At 39.9% G+C, this 12,315-nt stretch overlaps 1 pseudogene; it reads left to right on the top strand.

The window, feature by feature from the left end:
* The first annotated feature begins 548 nt into the window (after window positions 1-548).
* LOC109397209 (histone H2B-like) lies at window positions 549-2,818 on the top strand (annotated as a pseudogene).
* Window positions 2,819-12,315: the final 9,497 nt, after the last annotated feature.

Genomic DNA, 12,315 nt, shown 5'->3' with positions numbered 1-12,315 from the left:
CACGCCCCCAACAGTCCACTGATCTTGCGGGAAATCACTCTCTCCCGTCTGTCCGAATCATCATCCGCTGGGAAATCACACTCTCCCAACGGATACTCTCTGGTAAACAAAAAAATCCTGCAGGGATCTCTCTCCCTTCGTCCGGCCGAATCATCCGCTGGGAAATCACACTCCCCCAACGGTCCACTGATCTTGCGGGAAATCACTCTCTCCCGTCTGGCCGAATCATCATCCGCTGGGAAATCACACTCTCCCAACGGATACTCTCTGGTAACCCAACTCTTGTAGGGAAATCTCTCTCTCCCAGAGAACGGAAGTTCTTTCTCCCGTCCGGCCGAATCATCCGCTGGGAAATCACACTCCACCAACGGTCCACTGATCTTGCGGGAAATCACTCTCTCCCGTCTGGCCGAATCATCATCCGCTGGGAAATTACACTCTCCCAACGGATACTCTCTGGTGACCAAACTCCTGCAGGGAAATCTCCCCTTCCAACGAATAGAATCACTTGCCGCTTTCTCGCGCTCTCCGTCGAAATATAACCGAAAATTTCACCACCGGCTGCGCCATGTCGTATTCAAACATAGCCACTTTAAAACGGACACACATTATTTACGATTTCCCGACCGACTTGAAGATCGAACACGATGTCGACTGTTCATCACAACAGTAGTCACAAAACTGAAGCATGATTTCCAACTCAATGACATTTAGCCGTTCCATTTTCTATTCTGTTCCTCGAAAAGTCACAGCCCTAGCTGTCATGTGTACACTGTAATTCAAATTTACTCAAAGTCTGCACAACCCAACTCTATTCACTACAGCATTCCCGCATAGAAAAATACAATTTGTATTACACTCCACACAGTATGTCCCCTTCATCTATTACTGTTACTGTACCACGAACAGGTGCTTTTCTGTTGAAACTATGAAACTCGAAACATTCAATCATAAAGAACGGTCTATGTAACCCATACCAAGTTGTAACAATATGTCATATTGTGCAGAAATTGTCAAATAATATAGGGATGACAACTCAGGAGATATGGTGGCAATATAGAAAGACCTTTTCTCAAACGGTTTGCGATTATATTTTCGCAACACACTTACACTAGTGTATTTCACTATATGCCACCTAAATCCAACAGTTTGCCAAATAGTTGCGCACATTGGTGTATGTACTGATCGAACTTTTGCGGTTTGCAGAAAAAAAAAACTTGAAAACTTGTCTCGGTAAATAAACGGTCCAAAGCAACTAGAGGGAGAAAAAGGGTAAGTTTTGCATGATTTTTCTATTTTGTTTTTTTGGTGCCCAGTTTCCCCCGTGTTCCAGTAGGAGCAGGAGAGTGACCGACAACCACCGCGAAAAGCTCGGCATCACCGTACCGAAAGTAAGCGGAAAGCAAGGCGGAAAGGCCATCAAGAAATGGTTCGCCGGCAAGGCTCAGAAGAACATCGTGAAGGACGAAAAGAAGAAGAAGAAGCCACGCCGGAAGGAAAGCTACGCATCTACCTCTACAAGGTGCTGAAACAAGTCCATCCGGACACCGGTGTCTCGTCGAAGGCTATGAGCGTCATGAACAGCTTCGTCAACGACATCTTCGAACGCATCGCCGCCGAAGCCCCCCTTCTGGCGCACTACAACAAGCGGTCGACGGTCACCTCCCGGGAAATTCAAACCGCCGTCCGGTTGCTGCTCCCCGGAGAGTTGCCCAAGCATGCTGTTTCCGAAGACACCAGCCCGTCACTAAGTACACAAAGGTCGAAGTAAACGAAGCAGACGCACCCCGAAAAATCGCATGTGCCTCTTGCGACTACAAATCCGCTCCCACCGGATCAAGGACGACAGTAAGTTTTCATCGCCGTAGGTGCCACCGGGGCCACAATGGGACGCGTCACGAATTGGGGAATTTCAGCAGTCATCACTGCCCATCCTATCAGAAAGACCCGAGGTGCTCCCCCTTCAATGAAGGATGCGCTGCACGCAATGATGCGTGGAGGTCTTTGGACAATTGTAAATCCTCTTGTGAGTGGAGGTGATGATTATTATTTAATGAATAAAAAGATCTTGAACGCATAACCGCAATTTTGTTTTTAAATGGTTCAAATATGAGGCATGTCGGACTTCGGATACAGAGATATATCTTCACAACGCGACTACTCGGTGTGGAGTTACGAATAGGAATGAATTTTATTTTACTTGACACTTAAGAACTAAGTTTTGAGTACAGCAGAAAATAGGAAGTAGGTAGGTTAAACAAGAATGGCAGAACGACGCGCTAGAGTTGTTTGGTAAACTACTCGAGTCTTGCATATGCGTGTAATTTATTGCGCGCATATGGAAGCACTTTAAGAAGGTTATGGAAACAAGGAAAAGGTTTCGTTACTGACTGCATGTTTTGGTAGGCAAAGAATTTGGATGGAGGTTTCGGGTTTTTTGTGTCACGCTGAGAAAGTGTTTAATTTATGACGGAAAGTTATATTGTTTTATGATAAAGTCCGAGAAATGTTGAAACGAGATTTGTGGGAGAACTGTGCCACGACACCTCCCTCCTTAGGAAGAATGGTGTAACCATTCTAAATTTTGAGACAAATTATAGGCTTTATGCGGTCGTTTTAGCATTCTGTTATTCTTGATTTTTCAGGATTTTTGCTTAATTAATCTTGTTCGATGGACTTTCAAAATATTAGCAGTTGTTTGATGTTTTATAGTAGCATTTGATTCGTCTAGATCTATTATTATATAGGGACCATCTTGTACAATATCTAATTTTCTTCTATTTTCCAATTTTAAATACACTTTATCTCCAATGCTCAATTTTGTTGGTGTTACATCTTTATTTGCTTCTTCTGTTCTTGATAGTTTGACATTCTCGATTTTTCTTAGGATTTCATTGTGTATAAACTGTAGTTTATATCTTATTTCATTTACGTATGAGTCGTGGTTATAAATAGGAGTGATTTGGTCTAGATTTATCTGATCAAATGTATTTACGGGCTTTCCAAATACTATTTCAAAAGGGCTGTAATTGTGTTCCGAGTTGGGAGTAGTATTATAACTAAAGCAGTAAAAAGATAACCATTCATCCCAATTATCTTTAAGATCGTTGACAAAGATTCTCAGATATTCGTTTAAACATCTGTGATTCCTTTCCAACGCTCCCAAAGTTTGTGGGTGATATGCTGTTGCTAGAATGCGATCGATATTGAGCAGTTTACAAACTGATTCAAAGATACCTTTGTACTCTGTACCTTGATCTGTTCGAATTGCTTTCATTGGTCCGTATATCAAAATACATCCTTCCACTACTGCTCTGGCAATCGTGTCAGCTGATTTATCCGGAACAGGTATAGCTATGACGTATTTACTCAGATCGCATTGTATAGTAACTGCGTATCTGTTTCCTTTGCTACTCATTGTGAATGGTCCAATCGTATCTATTGCAACTATGTCGAATGATTTGCATGGAGTTGAAGTTTTTATCATTTTACTTTGAACCGACGAAAAATGTTTGTTCCTTTTACAAATTTCGCAGGATTTGACATATTTAGTAACTAAATATTTCATATTTGACCAAATATATAAATTTTTCAATTTTTTGTACAATCGGTTAATACCAACATGACCTCCGATTGGTGTACTATGGTAATGTTGTAAAATAGCTTGAATTTCGTTTGGGTTGTTTATTTTTCTAGGAGGATGATAAATGATAATTTTAATATTTTTCAAAACTTGATTTCCTATTGTTTTGAAATCATTGATACTTATATAATTAAATATGGTATCGCTAGTCGAAATAGCAATACACTCATTTTCGATTTTATTTTGTTTCATTAATTGTAGGGTACCCTTTTCAATCAGCTTAAATATTTCTGGCAAGTTAACATTGTTAATTGTGAGACCTAACGCTAGAGTTAGACTCGTTTTGAAATTTTTTTCGAGAAGAATTGCCATAGTTGATTTATTTTTATTTTGATGTAATGAAAATTGCAATTTTTTTTGTTTATGTATTTGTTCATTGCTAACTGCTTCATACACGTGGAGTTGATCAGGCTCCGGTACTCTGCTTTGTATGTTATTGTTGACTAAACAAGGTTTGCGTAGCATTGACCTGGTCTGTACTTGTAAAATGTTAATTGACTTTAATTTATCTGATGTAATATTAATTCTAGACAATGCGTCAGCCACAACGTTACTTTTACCTGGGACGAACTCTACTTCAAAGTCGAATTCTTCGAGATCAATCCTCATTCGCGTCAACTTTGAAGAAGGGTTCTTCATTCCAAAGAGGTAAACTAACGGTCGGTGATCAGTACGCACCAAAAATTTACGACCTAATAAGTAGGGTTGATAATGCATGATAGCCCAGTGAATAGCGGCTAATTCTTTCTCAATGATGTGCTTATTTGCTTCGCCTTTTGTAAACGCGCGACTGGCGAAAGAAACAGGTAGATCATTGCTTCCATGCATTTGGGACAAAACTGCCCCGCAAGCGAAATCTGATGCGTCTGTAGTCAATATAAATGGTTTTTGATAATCTGGATACTGTAATATTTGTGGTGAAAGTAGCATAGTCTTTAATGTTTCAAAGGCGGACTTGCATTGTTCTGACCACACAAAAACTGTATTTTTTCTTAATAATTTGTTCAAAGGACAACAAATATTTGCAAAACCAGGAATAAATCTCCTGTAATAATTACACATGGCTACAAAACTTCGAACTTGGTCTGCGTTTTGAGGTTGTGGGTAATTTTTTATTACATCAAATTTTGAATTATCAGGCAAGATACCTTTATCAGTGATTTTATGACCTAGAAATGTAACTTCTGCTTTGAAAAAATTACATTTTGAAGGGTTCAGTTTCAGGTTTCTTTGCCTGAAACATTCGAAAACATTCCTCAAGTTTTTCAGATGGTGTTCAATTGAACAACCTACGACAATAACATCGTCAATGTACAAGAATGCACACTCGGGACTCAAGCCACTGAGTGCTATTGACATCATTCGTTGGAAACTGTTTGGGCTTATATTTAGTCCAAACGGCAATCTTTTATACTGAAAATGTCCACGTTCCTGCAACGAGAACGCGGTGAACTCTCTGGAATTTTTCTCGATCTCAATCTGGTGAAAACCTGACATGAGATCAAGCGTCGAAAAATATTTGGCTCTGCCAAGTTGATCGAGAATATCGTCAATCCTTGGAAGAGGAAATTTATCCGCAAGCAATTTTTTGTTCAATTGACGAAAATCAACTACTAATCTCCATTTCTTTTCGGAAGTAGTTGACTTCTTGGGAACAAGTAATAATGGTGAGTTGTAACTAGACACCGAAGGTTCAATTATATCGTTTGCAATTAAATTATCTACTTGACGACAGATTTCTTCCTTGTGACACTGTGCATTCCGGTAGTTTTTAATGTATACCGGTGATTTATCTTTTAGGCTAATTTTTTGTTGATAAAAATTGTTACACGTTAATAAATCATCCTTTAAACTAAATATATCATTGTATTCGTGACATAATTGTTGTAAAGATTGTTTGGCGGATGCAGGTATATCGTTAAAATTTAGTTCTGCATTCAATTTTTCGATTCTATCTGTATTATTACAGTCAATTTTAGCTATGTAAAAGTCGTTAAGATTGGAAGTTTTTAAATTAAAATTTGCAAGTTGCACAGGATATTCATTAGTGTTTATAATTTTAGCATAAGGTGCGGAACTATTCACAATGGCGTTGGCACAAAACACGCCTGGTGCAAGCTCAGCGGAATTAATTATGACATCTCCATGAACATTAAAATTGTTTATCAATCTAAATACTTCAGATCTAGCTGGTATCCACGCAGACCCATTTAGATTATTGCAAATTGGGATTTCAAGTCGGATGTTATTTACGTATGCTGCTAAAATCCACGTATCGTAATTTATTTCACATCGGTATGTAGTAAGGAAATCTCTTCCCAGTATACCGTCAGTTGGTATCGGGAAATCGTCTTCTATCAGATGAAACAGGCTATTCACAGCTGTATTTTGTATATAAGAAAAACAATTGATTGTTCCTCTGCAAGTAGCTTCACCGGGTGTTATTCCGCGTAAAACGCAAGTATTATTTTGATTAATTGATATTGGACGTGAGATACATCGTGTTTTCAATAATGAAATGTCTGCTCCTGAATCTACCAGGAACGAACAGTTTTTATTAGATACGCTAATTGGCACATTAATGAAATTGGAGGCAGCTACATTGATTGTGTATACTGCCCTACTGTTCCAAAAAAAGGTTGATTTGGTTGAGTCATATTCGGTGGTTGTACTGTATTAGCGTTTGCGAAATGCTGACCTTGGCTTTGCACGCCCGGGGGCGGATTGGGAAAAACGTTTTGCATTGGTGAGCTCGATTGATTGTCAGCAAAATATATTCTGTTAAATTGTCGCGGATAACCGCGTGCATGACCACGGTTGTCTGTTCGGTAACGGTAGTTGTTGTTATTTGGGAACGGTCTACTTTGATTGTTATTAAAACGTATCGGGTATGATCCGTAACGCTGATTACTTTGATGGGAACCACGAGGAGCAACATTATAGTTCCCTCGGTTCTGAGTTTGTCGTTTTTGCATGATTCTTTTTGAATTTACGTGGAATACACGATTCATGCTGTTACTGGACTCGACACTATCCGGTAGCTCATTTACTTTCTGGATTGCCTCTTCGATTGTCGAAAATGTTCCTGCTTGCAGTATTATTTTTTCTGTCTCGTTAGATGTACTGTTAATCAAAGTTTCCAAACCTGCTTTGGTGGCTAACTTTTTAGCGGTCGCGTGAGGAACATTCTCTCTCACGTAAATATTGGTAAGCTTATTGCAAAGAATTTCCACTTCTTGACAATATTGTTGTTTTGACAATCCGCGTTTGACTGATTTAATTTTTGCCAATATCTGTTCTGCAGTAGTTTTACTTTCACAGGCAGATTTGATGAGATCAATCATCGCATCAATAGTAGTCCCTTGGATATTGTTAGGTAATGCATCTCGGGCTTTACCTGAAATTCTCGTTAAAAGGAATAGCTTTAACGTTCCGTGTTGTGCTTGGGTATACACCTTTTTCAAAAATTTTACACCGTCAATGAAAGCGGAAAGTTTTTTGGCATCGCCGTCGAATGGCATCAAGACCGATGCAGCTAGCTTGGCATCAAAAGGATTTTCGGTGGCCATTTCCACTTGTTTTAAATTATTAATTTTGGTTACTTTCCTAACTCGGACACTTTCTTTAATATATTCTATTGCGTTTCTTGATTGTCTAGTAAAAGTAAAAAATTCTTTATCTGGAATTTCGTCTTGGTTTTCTAAAAGAAGCTCATCTATTTCAGCGAATAAAATGATAGCCTTATTAAAATGTGCGTCAAGAGTATTACTGGAAATATTTTGATTTATAGATTTTCTAAAATGCTGTTCTATTTTTAGTAGAATTCCTACTTTTTCGATAATGGCCCTTTTCGGCATAACATTAGGAGATTTATAAAGATTTGTTCTACTTATCGTTTACTGCCAGTGTCCATCGCCACCTGTTGTTTCGCTGCATGTGCTGGTTCTGGAAGAGCGGCGGTTTCAGCTGACATCGGCATAAGTCTGCTCTTGGTCAATGCTACCTTTCCGATGCTTCTCGAGCGGTTTGACACACACGCATTGCACTATGTTCGGGTTCTGGTTGTGTAAATGTTCAACATCGTAAGAGGTGAATGCAATCTTATTAACACGGTAACGCGAAAAAAAACTAATACAAGAACATAGATGAAACTCAAAAGCAACGATTCTAGTTGTTTAGTTGTCCAGTTTTCTCGTAATGCTACGGCGCGGGTTTCGGTTTTTCAGCGTTGGCAGTAACACTAAACGGAATTGCATACAGTTTATTTTCTGACTGAGAAACGATAAGCTTAAAACGTGCGTTATTACGAGTTGATCCGACATAAGCGTGGTTTAAAAATTATTCATACCCGGTATATAATTCAATTTAAAACACAAACATACAATAAAATTATTGTATTCTTCCGACAGCCGGCTGGCGGAAGACTAAATCATATCAAGGGTTGCATAGCTCACATCACTTACCAATGTGAATCCAGATCTATGTAACTTCCTATCCCTTCCCTTCCCACTAACAAACGTCCTTCCTGTGACAACCGTGGGGATGCGGAGGTACACACGGTCTCTAGTAGCAACGGATGTCACACCAACATTCCTTTCCTTCCCTGATGACCGTAAGGACGTGGCCGGCGCCGGTACTGACAATATAAAGTTTTGAACCTTCAAAATTGCACATTGAGGATGGAAAGCTACACCCAGGCCCCATCCATTTGGTTCCCTGTGCAATGTTGACTGTTCTGGTTAGTAACGGAGTAGCAACTACGAATTGTACGGTCATCTCATGCTCATGCTCATGCTCAACATCGTAAGAGGTGAATGTCACTAAATTCTTCCTTTAGGAATACCCACAGAAGGTATCCCACTATTAATGATGTTAGCAAAATTGCTACGCTTAGCCAGGTCTTCATCTTTTCACTCATTTCGTCTTATGTTGTCAGTTCACTTAAATCGTTCTTCTTCACTCTTCACTAATTTGACTCCCTCTATGTTTAGCGTCTAAATGTTCGCGTACTTTTGTCCACTGTCTGTTCTTGTTCTTCGATTAATGCGCTGGTGCCGTAGATGTGGTGACGTTATTTAGGCTTATTGCCCGATCAACGACCCTTTGATTTTTGATTCGCTCGTACTTGACGATGAGTCGATACACTAGGAACAAGGTGGCTACACATATCACCGTTAGTAGAATGTATGCGATTAATTCTACCGATTTGGCGGTTTTTTCACTATGCACTTTTTCTTTTACGTTGCTGGCGTTGATGATACTCACGATCTGCTCGTGAGTCACCGGTTTCGGGGTTGACGATTCGTTTCCCATAGCTTAAGCTGCACTTTGACGGTTATTATTTTTGGACGACGTTTGCGGCGCACTTTAATCACTTATCTCTCGTCACGGTCAGCCATGAGGCATGTCGGACTTCGGATACAGAGATATATCTTCACAACGCGACTACTCGGTGTGGAGTTACGAATAGGAATGAATTTTATTTTACTTGACACTTAAGAACTAAGTTTTGAGTACAGCAGAAAATAGGAAGTAGGTAGGTTAAACAAGAATGGCAGAACGACGCGCTAGAGTTGTTTGGTAAACTACTCGAGTCTTGCATATGCGTGTAATTTATTGCGCGCATATGGAAGCACTTTAAGAAGGTTATGGAAACAAGGAAAAGGTTTCGTTACTGACTGCATGTTTTGGTAGGCAAAGAATTTGGATGGAGGTTTCGGGTTTTTTGTGTCACGCTGAGAAAGTGTTTAATTTATGACGGAAAGTTATATTGTTTTATGATAAAGTCCGAGAAATGTTGAAACGAGATTTGTGGGAGAACTGTGCCACGACAAATACACTAGACCCATATGGCATAAGCTTAAATAACCATGGAAGATCATAAATCAATAATAACACATACTGTGTTCGTTTTCCTTCCAAATTTATGGTTAAACTGTTTTATAACCATTTGCTATGTGGTGAATTGTCTGAAAAACATGATAGTATATTGACAGTAAGCTTTACGGTTTTGCGAAAAATTTGTTCGAGAAAACGAGAGATTTTTTATGGTAACCAATCTTAACCGCCTATTCCACATACTGTAAATTGGCGGATTACCATTTGTCAAACTGGCAAATCTGTACATGGTATGGTTATCATACTGTTATCTCACACAGTCTGAGAAATGGTTCAATGGCAATTGCTAATGGTCATCTACAGTATGAGAAACGTTGCGTTTAAAGTTAGTGATTATGCGGGTTGTGAATGTGATTTCGTGTGTGGCTCACAACATCAAACAAAAGCTGCGTTTGTTGATTACACGCTCGTTTCAATTTGCCAGAGTATCTGTACGCATAAATCTCATTACGAGATTGAGAAAAGTTGGCTGTGTGTACATGGAATTTCCTTGAGCTTGAGACTCGCGATGTTGGTGCACATCACATTAGCATTGCGAGTCTCAATGAGACATCTCAATGAGACAAGCTCCAGGAGGGTCTGGTGCAGCTTGTTATAACCCGACACCGACTTGATACACTCGCTAAACCTTCACTAGGATTACATTTACAGATAATGTTCATCTGGGATTGGGTTGACGTATTCCAGGAGTGGAAAGGATTCTGGTTATAAGTATTCTGGGGCAGATGGAAAGCAGCCGGAGGTTGTTTTACGACGGGAAACGTGGTACCTAAGAGGAACAATCCTGGAACGAGCGTCTTTCCTAGTTATGTGAGTACATATGTCCAATGTTCATAATGTTTTGAGAAATTGCATAAGAGTGCTGTAGATACTCGTTTGGTCAGTTCGTGTGCTTGCGATTGGTGATTTTGTGGTCGTGTTTTGATTGACCAACGGAGGAATGAAGGGAAATGGTCCTAACATTCTTCAATTCATAGATTATAATCGGCGGGTTCCGTCTTTTTTCACTTCACATAAATGTACCATAATTGGTTTGCCAAGTAGAGCCTGGAGCGACTAGAAACGAGAACAGTTTTTGTGTTTCCTCTGTAGCTATTCAGTGTCGCCCCAGAGTCAAATAATACGGTTTATTCTGGTAAAAATTTGTAAAAAAATGGGTTCAATATGATCTACACAAGCAAGTTGAACGTGTGCACCCAGTGCCGCAGAGCTGTGTACCTTACATAGTTTCTAATCGATGTAACCAAAACCAATATTCATTGGATCTCCAATTCACCCAAGTTTGCGAGCGGTCTGCGAAAGGGTGAGGAGGTTACGAACCACTTCGGTAACCCCCAAAGAAACGTCAAAATCCAAACCCACCTCCGCCATTACCGCTCGTGGATAAATATATTGAATCCCTAGATATTTGTCGATCTCGCTATTTCTGCCTTAATTCTAGGATGGGATCAGGTTCACAAGATATCTGGGCCTCTAAAATAATTCCTCTGCAATTCGTTTCAACTGACAAATGTCTCAATGAGACGAGTCTCACGAGACGTCTCATTGAGGCACGTACACACATTTTTTTATGAGCATGCTATGATCTCAAATCACGCAAATTTTCTTGAGACGCATTTTCAACCAGCGCATGGCACACTGTCTCATTCATGTATACATGAGATTTCAGACACTCTGCAATTTGCACGAATATGAGTATAAGGCAGTTAGATGTTGGCTACGATAAATTTCATTGATGCCAGGGGCCTGGAACCAGGCCCCTGGCATCAATGAAATTTATCGTACACGCTAACCTGAAACTACCCATCGCCTGGGTCGATTCTACCCGGATTTTCATGTTGTTAGCAGTTGTCAGAATCTGGGTAATCCGAAAACCCAGATTGGTTGAATCTGGGTAAAGATCTGGGTAATCGGCACTTTGTCACTTTCCGGCTTGAGAATATGGCAGCGATCAGGCGAACGCAGGCAATTATGGATGTTTCCACGGAAAATATGAGGATAAATGACGGGAAAACAGTGAAATTCTTCCAGGGAACTGTTTTCCTGCATCAGGTAAGTGAAAAGCACATGGGAATTAGGAGCTTTTTATCAAAAATCTAAATTGGAAATAAATTAACAAAATCAAGGTCCCAGAGGAGCTGGGTACCGGTTACCCAGATTTTGCAACCAACATCGGTAACCCACCCAGGTAACCACTAAGCACTCCCAAGTAACCACTAAGCCGTAAAAATTGGCACCAAGTTGGTTCTATATTCACATGAAGAGCAATGTTAACAGAGCTTACCAGAACTACATCCTATAATAGATCTGCTTAAAAGCCAATTTTGGCGAAATATTCGGCTGATATACGGCCAGCTTCAATCTGCGTACCAAGTCTCTGGTGGAAGAGTTGTCAAATGAGAGTCAGAAAAAAAAAGCAAAAAAAAGAAAGTTATTTACCTTCTTTTTTTTTGTTCTGGATGTTTTTTCCATTGAAGTTTTTTTTCGATTTTTACGGCCTGACCCAGATTCGATCTGATATCCTCGGGATTGTTATTTCTAAGTGGATTTCGTCACATTTCCCATCTGCTCCATCGATGAACCAACAGATCGGTTGGCTCAGCACCGTATTTAAAGAAAAGCAGACAAGTTGGTACAGCGTTGATGTTCCGGACGATCCGATGTTCAGATCGGAAATCGGGCACAAAGTGTCCGCATTCGATGTATAAAATGGTTTTATGGATGGCTGAGAGAGATTTGTAGGAGATGCAGCTAGGGAAGTTTGGGAGGTTGAC

Source organism: Aedes albopictus, chromosome 1 (assembly GCF_035046485.1).
Source record: "Aedes albopictus strain Foshan chromosome 1, AalbF5, whole genome shotgun sequence".
Classification (NCBI taxonomy): domain Eukaryota; kingdom Metazoa; phylum Arthropoda; class Insecta; order Diptera; family Culicidae; genus Aedes; species Aedes albopictus.
Note: the sequence above shows the minus strand (reverse complement) of the source record. Positions and strands in the feature narration are given on the sequence as shown.